Raw genomic sequence first — 9,996 nt, forward strand, 5'->3', positions numbered from 1 at the left:
TGTGTGTGTGTGTGTGTGTGTGTGTGTGTGTGTGTGTGTGTGTGTGTTTGTAAATAGAATTCTATGTATACTAACTCAATGAGGACTCTGGATCACTGTTCATCCCTTTCTGGCATCTGTAAATGCCTGCTCCCCTTTGCTTCGGGACAGTTTGTGTTCCAGTTTCAGTCAATCCCTGTTTTTGTAAAGGAGGACATGGGACCCCAGATTTCCTTAGAAACCCTGGGCCATTGCAGAGGGAGAGAGAACAAACAGTGATGATACATGCATAGAAACGAAGAAACCACGAGATAAGAGGAGGACCTGACCTTGTCCTCATTGTCCTGAAGACAGGAGGCCATCAGCAAGCTTAGCTGCGTGCTTCCTGTAGAGAAAGTCTGTGGATATTCAACAACTTCAATTTTTTCTAACTATTATTACAAACTATAAAAGCGTTAGAACTGGCCATCATGGTTAAGGACTGAAAGGCCACATTAATCAAAGGGAAATACGAGTGTGAAAACACAGTCATCATGCATCGCTTGAGATCCAAGTCTTAGCATACATAGGAGAGGATGCAGGATCACTCACTGGATCTAGTGAAAAGCACTTCACACTTCCAGCTGAAATTTCCATTTGAGGAATATAACAGACATCAGTAGTACCACACCAACAAAATTATGGCAATTTTCTATTTATTTTTATAGAAGTACTTTTGTTACTACAATTATTTCTTTAGAGCTAGAGAAAAAAAGAACTGTTCCAGGCACACATTTTGTTACTTATCCCCACAACAACAAAAAAGAAGCCCTGAAAAGCAAAGAAAGAAGCATCACTAAACATAATACACTGCAGTGGTGTTGGCTGCTGCTGCTGTTGGTGTGTTCGTGTGTGTATGTGTCTGGTCATGAACACTGAGTGCTGCTGTGTGTGTGTGCTCATGAACACTGTGAGCGCTGCTGTCTGTCTGTGTGTGTGCTCATGAACATAGTCGATGGTGCTGTGTATGTGTGTGTGTGTACGTGCACTCATGAACACAGTCAGTGCTGTGTGTGTGTGTGTGTGTGTGTGTGTGTTTGTGTGTGTCTGTGTGCTCATGAACATAGTTGATGCTGCTGTGTATGTGTGTGTGTGTATGTTTTTTTTTTTTTTTTTTACATATAACAGCAAACACCTTTATTACACGAGCTATGAAGGATGGTTATTTGCCTTTCCGGGCTTTGATCTTCCGCAGATAGAACTCCAGCTCCTTGCCTTCGAGCACATAGCCATCTGCTCTGCCACACTGGCCTGGTCTTGAGGCAATACAGGCGAGAAGCTTGCCCTGCTGGAACTGTTCCTCCAGAAGACTGCTGATTTTGGCATTCTTTTTCCTTTCGTCGTATTTCTTTTGAATTTTCTTTGATCGTTTTTTGTTTAAAATCTCTTCCTCCTCGGGAGTCAGTTTGGCCCCCTTCTTGCGGCCCAGGGGCAGTGCATAGTGGGACTCATACCACTGCCTGTACGGTGTGCTGTCAATAAGCACAATGCAGTTCTTCACCAGGGTCTTGGTGCGGACAAGCTCATTATCGGATGCATTGTAGACAACATCAATGATCCTTGTTTTTCGAGTACAACACTCAGAGCCCCAGGAAAAGTCCCCCACATCCAATCTCAGAGCACGGTACTTCTTATTGCCCCCTCGAACTCGGACTGTGTGAATGCGGCGAGGGCCAATCTTAGTGTTGGCTGCAGGCCGTCCCAGCTCATACTTCCGCTTCTTGTGGTAGGGTTTTCTCTTACCCCCGGTCTTGCGGCGCTTGTGCCAGTTGTCCCGAGAGATGCCCATCGCTCGGCGCTGGCTGGAAAGAGCGTGTGTGTGTATGTTTGTGCTAATGAACACAGTGCTGCTGTGTGTGTATGTTTGTGCTCATGAACACAGTCAGTGCTGCTCTGTGTGTTGTGTGTGTGTGTGCATTCATGAACATAGTCGGTTCTGCTGTGTGTGTGCTCATAAAGTTTTCATAAGTTATATATCTAAATTTTTAAGTCTTTTCACTCACCATTCATAGCATATGTTTCTCCTGCAGTAAATTTATACAATTTAGAAAACAATACCTATAATTTATATAAATTTTAAATTATGTTAAACTTTTCTTCACTAATATATGAAGAAAAACACTTGCCCAGAACTTCATTGATTTAGGGAATTATATACCTCTAAAGCGGCTTACATTTCCTTTTACAGAGTCAAAAATGTTGACAGTAAGAAATTTCTAACAGGATGAAAGCAAAATTCATATAGAAAATTGATATTCAAAATATACACTCCCACCTTCCCCCCTACCTTATCTCAACTCAACTCCTGACAAGAATTCTTCAATTATCACCCTTGATCATACAAAAAGTTACAAGTTGTGTTTTCTTTCACAAACATTGTGTGTAAATTTTTACAATTACAAGAACATCCTGGAAAAGCAATCATTTAGAATATGTAGTTTCAGGATTAATCACCTTTAGCTAAAGGGAAACCTAAGTCTTAAGAAGCTAGGAAACCAGTAAATAAGGGAACAGCGCCCATCCTCTGATACTGTCTGAGGAAGCAGACCCATCCACACGCAGTCACTGACCCTTTGTTTTGGAGTGTTATATATAATATATAACCCAGCACTTGGTCAGATCCATGCTTCCTTCTTTTTGAATAGGGCTTGTGCCTTTTCATCACTTAAGCCTTGGGTCTGTTGTGCTTTGAAAAGTATATTCCTCCTAATTTTAGTTTTATGTGTACAACAGCAGGAACTGAATTGTAAAGACAGATTATCCTCAGGCTTTTGGTGACATCAGCTCTGCCTCCTTCATCCGACAATGTGAACAGTGCCCTGCTGTCATATAGGAAAGCTTTCTTTTTTGGGTAAAAATAGTAAAACCATGTCACCTTTACCAAAGTATACGCTGCTGTTCTGTACCATAAGTAGGCATTAACTACAAATTTCTTGCAGAAGCAGGAGACTATAGCAAGTGCAAGAGTTCTCCTTCCCGGAGCGTTGGAGCTGGACTGGTGGAGCACACATGCCAAAGCCCACTCTCCCAGCTGTGCTTTGCTTTCCTGTTTGGATGTTGTCCCACTTCACCCTATACTAATTATGAGATCCTTTACAACGACTTCATTTACAACTGTGCTGACTACCAATCATAAAATATTTTAAATAATGAATAAGGAATGTCTGTTTCTCTCTAGATTCCTAAATCAACATTTTTTTCCTCTAAAAATTACTGCATACTGTCAAATTAAGTTAAACTGAGGGACACATTTGTCAAGGAAAGCAGCAGTCCATTTGCATTATGCTCCATTATTATTTAATATATTTTCCGAAGAAAAATATTTAAACTAATGAGCTAATTACATGAGTTACTTCACTTGATAAAGCAACAGTAATACCTCTTGCACATGGTGGTAAATCACAGCAGAGGAAGACTCTAATTCACTTTGTCAGGAAGTTAACTCTCCCCGAGGTTCCACACCCTTTTACATAAAGCAAACATTAGCAAATTGAAGTTCAGTTCCTTCTCCAACTTCTCTGACTCCTTGGGAGGGCATGTGGAAGAGTTTTGAGCACATCACCTACTAAGTAAAAACCAAGCATGCAATATTGCAGATGAACTTGTTCCTACTTTGTTGTTGCTGCTTTTGCCATCATTTGACCACCTTTGAACATAATAATAAGAGCTGGGCAAAAGTCCATCAAAGAATGATTTATTTTGAAGTTTTAGTAGTAAAGTAATAGCTGATTCTCAGGGAAAACTGTTCAACTCATGTGGCCACAGTTACATTTTCTAGGTAGGCAGCAATATTGAGAGTGTTAAATTAGTACATGCCTTGCTTACACCTTTTATATAGAGTTTGGTTCTTCCACTACAAAGGTCTACAATGTACTTCAGCCAGGAAGCTTGTATTTAGAGTATTTCTAATGTACTAACTGATTTTATACTATTTCTACAATCTTTCAAACACACAGATCACAAGTATCCCAGATCTTAGCTGGTATGTAGTTAAATGCCTTTTAATGTAGGCTTCCTAAATCCAAACAGAAAAATGTGTTCTGTGAGCTAGGTCCTTGAACCTTGGAACATGTTTCTCCATTGTGGCAATGCCATAGACAATGGCACAGTAGTGAGCAAGGCCACTGATCCCTTTGAAGAATGGAGGTACCACATGGAGAAAGTAGAGACTGTATGCAGAAGGTGCCAGGAACACATCCACTTCCATCCCATCCTCAGAATAGTACGCTTCATCATGGCAAGAGCAAGGGGCTTTCACAAGTAAAGAGTACATGGACTCTCAACAAAGTAATGAAGCCACTGAATGTTCCATATGGCAGGGGACTTGGAGATGATTTTACAGTTCAGAAGCTGACCGTGCAAAGTGGCAAATCAATGTCAAAGCTCCTCACTGACAGTAATGATAGTTTCAAAGATAGCAGCAATAAAAGATAAAAAATGAAGTTTGCAAGTGAAATTGTCCTTGATTAAGGACAAACAGGTGTTTGGCACTGGCGGCTGAAAGTCTTATTGTATCATACTGGACCTCAGACTTTGGCATTTGCTGTAAAGGAATGTGTCGAGTGGAAGGAAATCCTGTCCTTGACGTAGTAAATGAGTGCTCAATGTAAGTTATGTGTGAGCTCCACGCTGTGGTGGACTTCTTAATTCATTGAGCTTGCATGGCACTAGAACTCAGAGTAGAGGTGTAAAGACAATAACAAATAACCCTGAGTGTTCACTTGTGTTTCAGGTACAGTGGAGACAAGAAGTATTATTATTTTGTCTCTAAGAAAGGAAGGAAGAAAGAAAGAGAGGGAGGGAGGGAAGGAGGGAGGGAGGGAGGGAGAGAGAGAGAGAGAGAGAGAGAGAGAGAGAGAGAGAAAGACTTGCTAACCTTTATTTCCCTTGTTTCAAGTATGAATCATCTTTGAATTGAGTACATAGCTCAAAGCACCCAGACAAACCTTGACATAATGGTGGTTAAATAAAACTTTCCATGGCTTAACTTTACATTAATACACTAATACATTAATTACATTTACTTAATAAATTCTAGTAAAAAGCTTTGTATATTTTAATTCCTTAAATAATCAATTGCTCTAGAGACCAACTTAGTGATCCATGTTTGCCCAGCATGTACAAGGTCCTGGTACTGAATTAACAATAAAAGTGGACACTTCTTGTATTACTGTCTTCCCAAATTTCCTTTGAGTTATATTAATTTTTCCACATAACATTAAACAGTATAATGTAATATTATGTTTTCCTTGTGAATTAGTGGCAGAACTGAAACAAACTTCTGGGTACATGTTTAAGATCTATGGTATAGAGTACGCGAAGCAGTTGTTACAAACTGGGTGTGCTAAGTTATTGCAGTCACTGAAGTGAATAGAGCTAAATTAAAGCTTTGAAGTTCTTAAGTTGAGGGGCCCATGGATAAATTAGACTGGGATACCTTTCATAGGCACAACACAGGGTCTTGTTTCTGTGGCCTATAGTATTACAAATTTGTATCACTATGGAAAAGTAATTAATAAAGTTATATGGGAAATTTTTCTACACTGGCCATAAAAATAGGGACAATTCACAAGGAAAAGCATCCCACCACGAGTGTCTATGGCTTGGCTTGTCCTACAAAAACAGTATCAGTGACAAAGTTAAGAATATCTGACTTTTATTTATAATTGACAAAGCAGTGCAGTCTAAATTTAAGAAATGGGGAAATAAAATATATTGTAAACTGAAAATGTCATTTATCAATGTTTTAATCCATTACCAGATATGGCAACAAGCAATAAATCCAGTCTGTTCTGTTCAAGATACGTTTCAGTCACCATTAAAAGGGCTTCTCATTTTTAGGCACACACAATAAAGCTATGTGGAGGACTGGCTCAGGTGACTTCAGTGACAAGCTTGAAGTTACAGTTGCAACAGCATAAGAGGAAGTCCATCAGATCAGATGAACTGAGAAAGAGTCCATGCAGCTAGCATCACAGGAGGATGGGGGCATCTCAATCCTCTGTCTTAACTATCAAAACGAGTATTTCCTCTTTTATTTCTCTGACTTCTCTTTCCGTGGAGGGCAGAGATATTGAGTACATGCAGTTCTCCTAAACTGCATGCAAAAGAGTAAGTTGAGGTGGAGGATAGTAAGATTTCTGTCTCTATGTCTCTGTCTCTCTCCCCCCCTCCTTTTTTTCCTCTCTCCCTCCATCCCCTCTGTCTCTACTTCAATCCCTCTCCTTCCTCCTCTACCTCCTTTCTTTTCTCCTCCTTCTCTCTTACATGTTCTCCCACGCCCTTTTTTTTTTTTTAAAGACTTTATTATCTCTTGTATTTACCAAGGTCAGGGAGGAGGACCATGGGAAGTAAAAGAGAAAACAGTTTCTTTTGGGGAAGCAAAAAGTCTGTACCTGAGTGTTACTTCAGGTCATTACCCTCCTTCTTGTCAAATCTGTTGCCTCAATTAATTTTGTACACAGCATTCTTAAGCTAGAATCAGTTCATGTATCGAGGCAAACACATGCCCAACCTTGAACTAAAAGAGGTAAAGTGAGCAAGGGGCCAGTTTCTGGTGCCTCTTGTCTACAAAAACAATTTCAAATCTGTCAGGAAACAGTCAGTTTACAATTAAATTTGCTAAGAGATATTTTATAATGTTTTTGGATTACAAACTTTCTTAATCTTAATTATAATAAGCAGAAATTTCGGATGATGGTCTTACACGTAGGCAGGCTGTTTTGAGTTTTGTTTTCATTATCGGAGCTTGGGTGTTTCCTTTAACATGATTGAAGAATTTTAAAGTAGGCATTTTTAATATTTGCTGTCTTCTTAATTATTCCTTGTTTAGTGCAGCACCGTTAGCACAGGGATTATGAGTTAATAAAAATGTCATAGTATTAGTGTATAAAACACTATATAATTTTCCCCAGGTAATGAATAATGGCATAAGGCTATATTAACAATACTCTTAGTGTATTTCCCCTAAATTTATTTAATTCTCATGTTTAGAAAGTAATTTATGTTGAAATTCAGTAAGGAAATGTTTGAAGAATTTAAACAATTTAATCCAATGATCTTTGGTACATAGATATTTTCTGGTAGTTTATATTATGTTGATAGGCTAAATATTCTACCTAAAAATTGATGTTGAAAATTTTAAACACTGTTTCCATACTTGCCAGCATGACCTTATTGAAGTTCATATTCATCACCTTGATCACTAATACAGTTGAAAAATAAAATTAATAAACCATTAAGTTTTTATTACATAATAGTTTTTGTTCACATAGATAAATGGGTTTCTTTTGAAATGATGTCTCTCTGGCTTTGTTCCGTGGCGACAGCAGGCTGTTAGTATGTATCTTTATACCATCAGAATGAATGAGAGATATCTGTATAAATTATTGATTCACTTGAGCCTACCTCAGTAATTCAGAGCTGAAAACTCTGGCAGCTTATCTGATAAAATGCTATAACTAGCAGACTGAAGTTACCTACCACAGCAACAATCGGCAGCCGGGAGGTCAAATGCCCTTTTACCTTTAGACCTGAACACCTGTAAATTGAGCTGTATCCCATTCAGAATTTTAAGAACAGGTCCATTGTCGCAGGAAGTAGAGTTTGTTTCTTGGAGAAAATTATGCCAGTTCTGGTTCTGAATGAAAGACAAGGCTTTTATTACTCAGGGGATATTAGGGCTGACTGCTTTTTTGAGAAAACAAATTTGCTGTAACTTTATCTGTAATTTAGTCCTGAATGGGTGCAAATAGACAACACATTGTATGGAGCAGAAAGAAGAAAATAGGGGTTTGTTAAAGCTATCCAGGGGCTGTGTAACCATTATATTTCCGTGGGCGGTGTTATCAGAATATTTTGGTTACAGCTTTAGCACCAAGCACCTGTTTTGAATTTTAGCTTCTACTAGCATTGGGAAGTGAGGGGAGTGATTAAAATTTTAGATGATAAAACACCAATGCTTTCTTTTAATTACTGTATAGAATTTAGAGACTGGCCCTATCCAAAAACTATAGGAATAGGAGCATTTCTCATGAGATTGAACCCTGGACTCAGCCCTTCTTGGAGTGCATTGGCTATTTTACTCATATAAGACAACTCAATTCATAACCGTAGACTCTTTTCAAGAGTCTGGTTTAGCTTTACTAGGGCTCAAAGTAAAATGAATGTTATAAATACGAAGCAAGAAGCCATGCTTCATCTGCTGTGCCTCCGGGTTATCAGAGGGTGGAAACAGGGGTGTATATTTATTATTGGGGGAAAGTCATTCCTCCAGCTGATCACTTGAGTTCCTGATTGTCCTTACTCTGCAAGCTCTGTGGCTGTCATGGAAACACCCAACTTTACAGTTCTGCAGTTGACTGTGGGCATCTGACAGAACTAGGTTTCCAAACATTTTTAGCATATACATATTCTAAACTCCAACCTAGTCAATTAGCACATTTCCTGTTGAAAACTTAACTATTAGGTTCTATAATAGAACAGCTGTCTCAGTTTTTTCCATTCTTCAATCGTATTTTCAGGTCTTTTCCATGGCCACAGCGGAATAGATCAAAGTCCATTCATAAGGCTTGCCTCTAGCAACGTTGTGACTCCTCCCAAAACAAATCTGGAAGATTATTAGGGGCTCATTACTTAATTGCCCATACTATGTTTTGGCTTATATAAGTAGATATCCACAGCTCTTTGGCTCACTCTCTTTTCTGTTTGTTACATCATATGTATGTAACAACATACACATACATCATGTGTATGTAATAGCATCATGTGTATGGCAGAAGGAAGTGAAATCTTTTGAAAGGACCATGCAGTCCATGAATGGATCTCTAGCAGGTGGCTGCCTCTGCTGTTAAGGATTCTCCTGTTTTCCAGCTCCCACTGGATAGTCATCTGACATGCCTGTTGTATTAGCCCATTGTCTGCATTGTGGTCCTAGCTACCTCAACTTGTATCTGCCACATGTCACTGAAGCTTACTTGTGTTCAATACCATTGAACTTTTCCTTTGTAACTCATTCCCAATGTTTCAGCAAGATAATCTGCTGACTAAATCTGCTATCTACGGATAAGAATATGATCATCCTTAAATAAATAACACACATTTATCAATGACATTGTGGATAATATGTTTCTGATTTTCTTAGACATCTGAGTTGTTTTATACCAAAGGTATAAAAATATCTATAATGAGATACTAGAGAGCAGACAAAGCAATGGAGGAGCCCTCAGACAACATCAGGTAAGAACTTTCTGGTCCTAGATACTCTCAAGGGTACTCCTCTTGGTGAGAATTATACAGCTTTTTTCATTTAGAAAATGATTAATATGAAATAACATTTCATGTTATGAAGTATGAATAACATCTAGAAAATATTTCATTTAGAAAATGATTAATGTGATTAACATGAAGTAACTGGGAAATGAATTGATTATAAAGATAAAAAGCCTCATTGTGCTATTCTCTGTGTGAAGCGAAGTAAACAAACAGAGCCATCTTACCACAGTGAAGTAATCCATGTAGATGGCTAGCACTGAGCCTTCTCTGCATAAGGAGGCCCCACAGGAGCAAACTTTAACCATCAGAAAAATACCCAAAGGAAGAGGGAAGCATCTGAGCCCTGCTACCTTTCCTGTTGAGCTTTTTTTCTCTGGAATGCAGTAGATTGCCTTCTCAGAGCACCAACCTTGTGGACCAAGTCTCTGAAATTTAGACTTGTATGCTGGCTTGATGTAAAAATATTAGTTATTTCAAGGATGACTGATTACATATGTTTTTTTTTCCTACCAAGTACCCGTGTTTACCTTTATTACATTTTTTTCAAACAGTAATGTGGTTTAAAAATCATTTTAAGTTCCCTAATATAAATGATAGAAATCAAACATTGGATTCATAAACAATAGCCTTTATTGGTTTGTATATATATATATGTGTGTATATATATATATATATATATATATATATATATATATATATATATAT

At 38.3% G+C, this 9,996-nt stretch overlaps 1 protein-coding gene and 1 pseudogene across 2 annotated transcripts in view; one reads left to right on the forward strand and one right to left on the reverse strand.

Moving 5' to 3' along the window:
- Positions 1–9,996, forward strand: part of Mctp1 (multiple C2 and transmembrane domain containing 1) — a 333,870-nt gene that overhangs the window by 164,941 nt on the left and 158,933 nt on the right. The window lies entirely within an intron of this gene.
- LOC114614510 lies at positions 1,139–1,825 on the reverse strand (annotated as a pseudogene).

This window comes from Grammomys surdaster, unplaced genomic scaffold (assembly GCF_004785775.1).
Source record: "Grammomys surdaster isolate TR1022 unplaced genomic scaffold, NIH_TR_1.0 126391, whole genome shotgun sequence".
NCBI classification, from domain to species: domain Eukaryota; kingdom Metazoa; phylum Chordata; class Mammalia; order Rodentia; family Muridae; genus Grammomys; species Grammomys surdaster.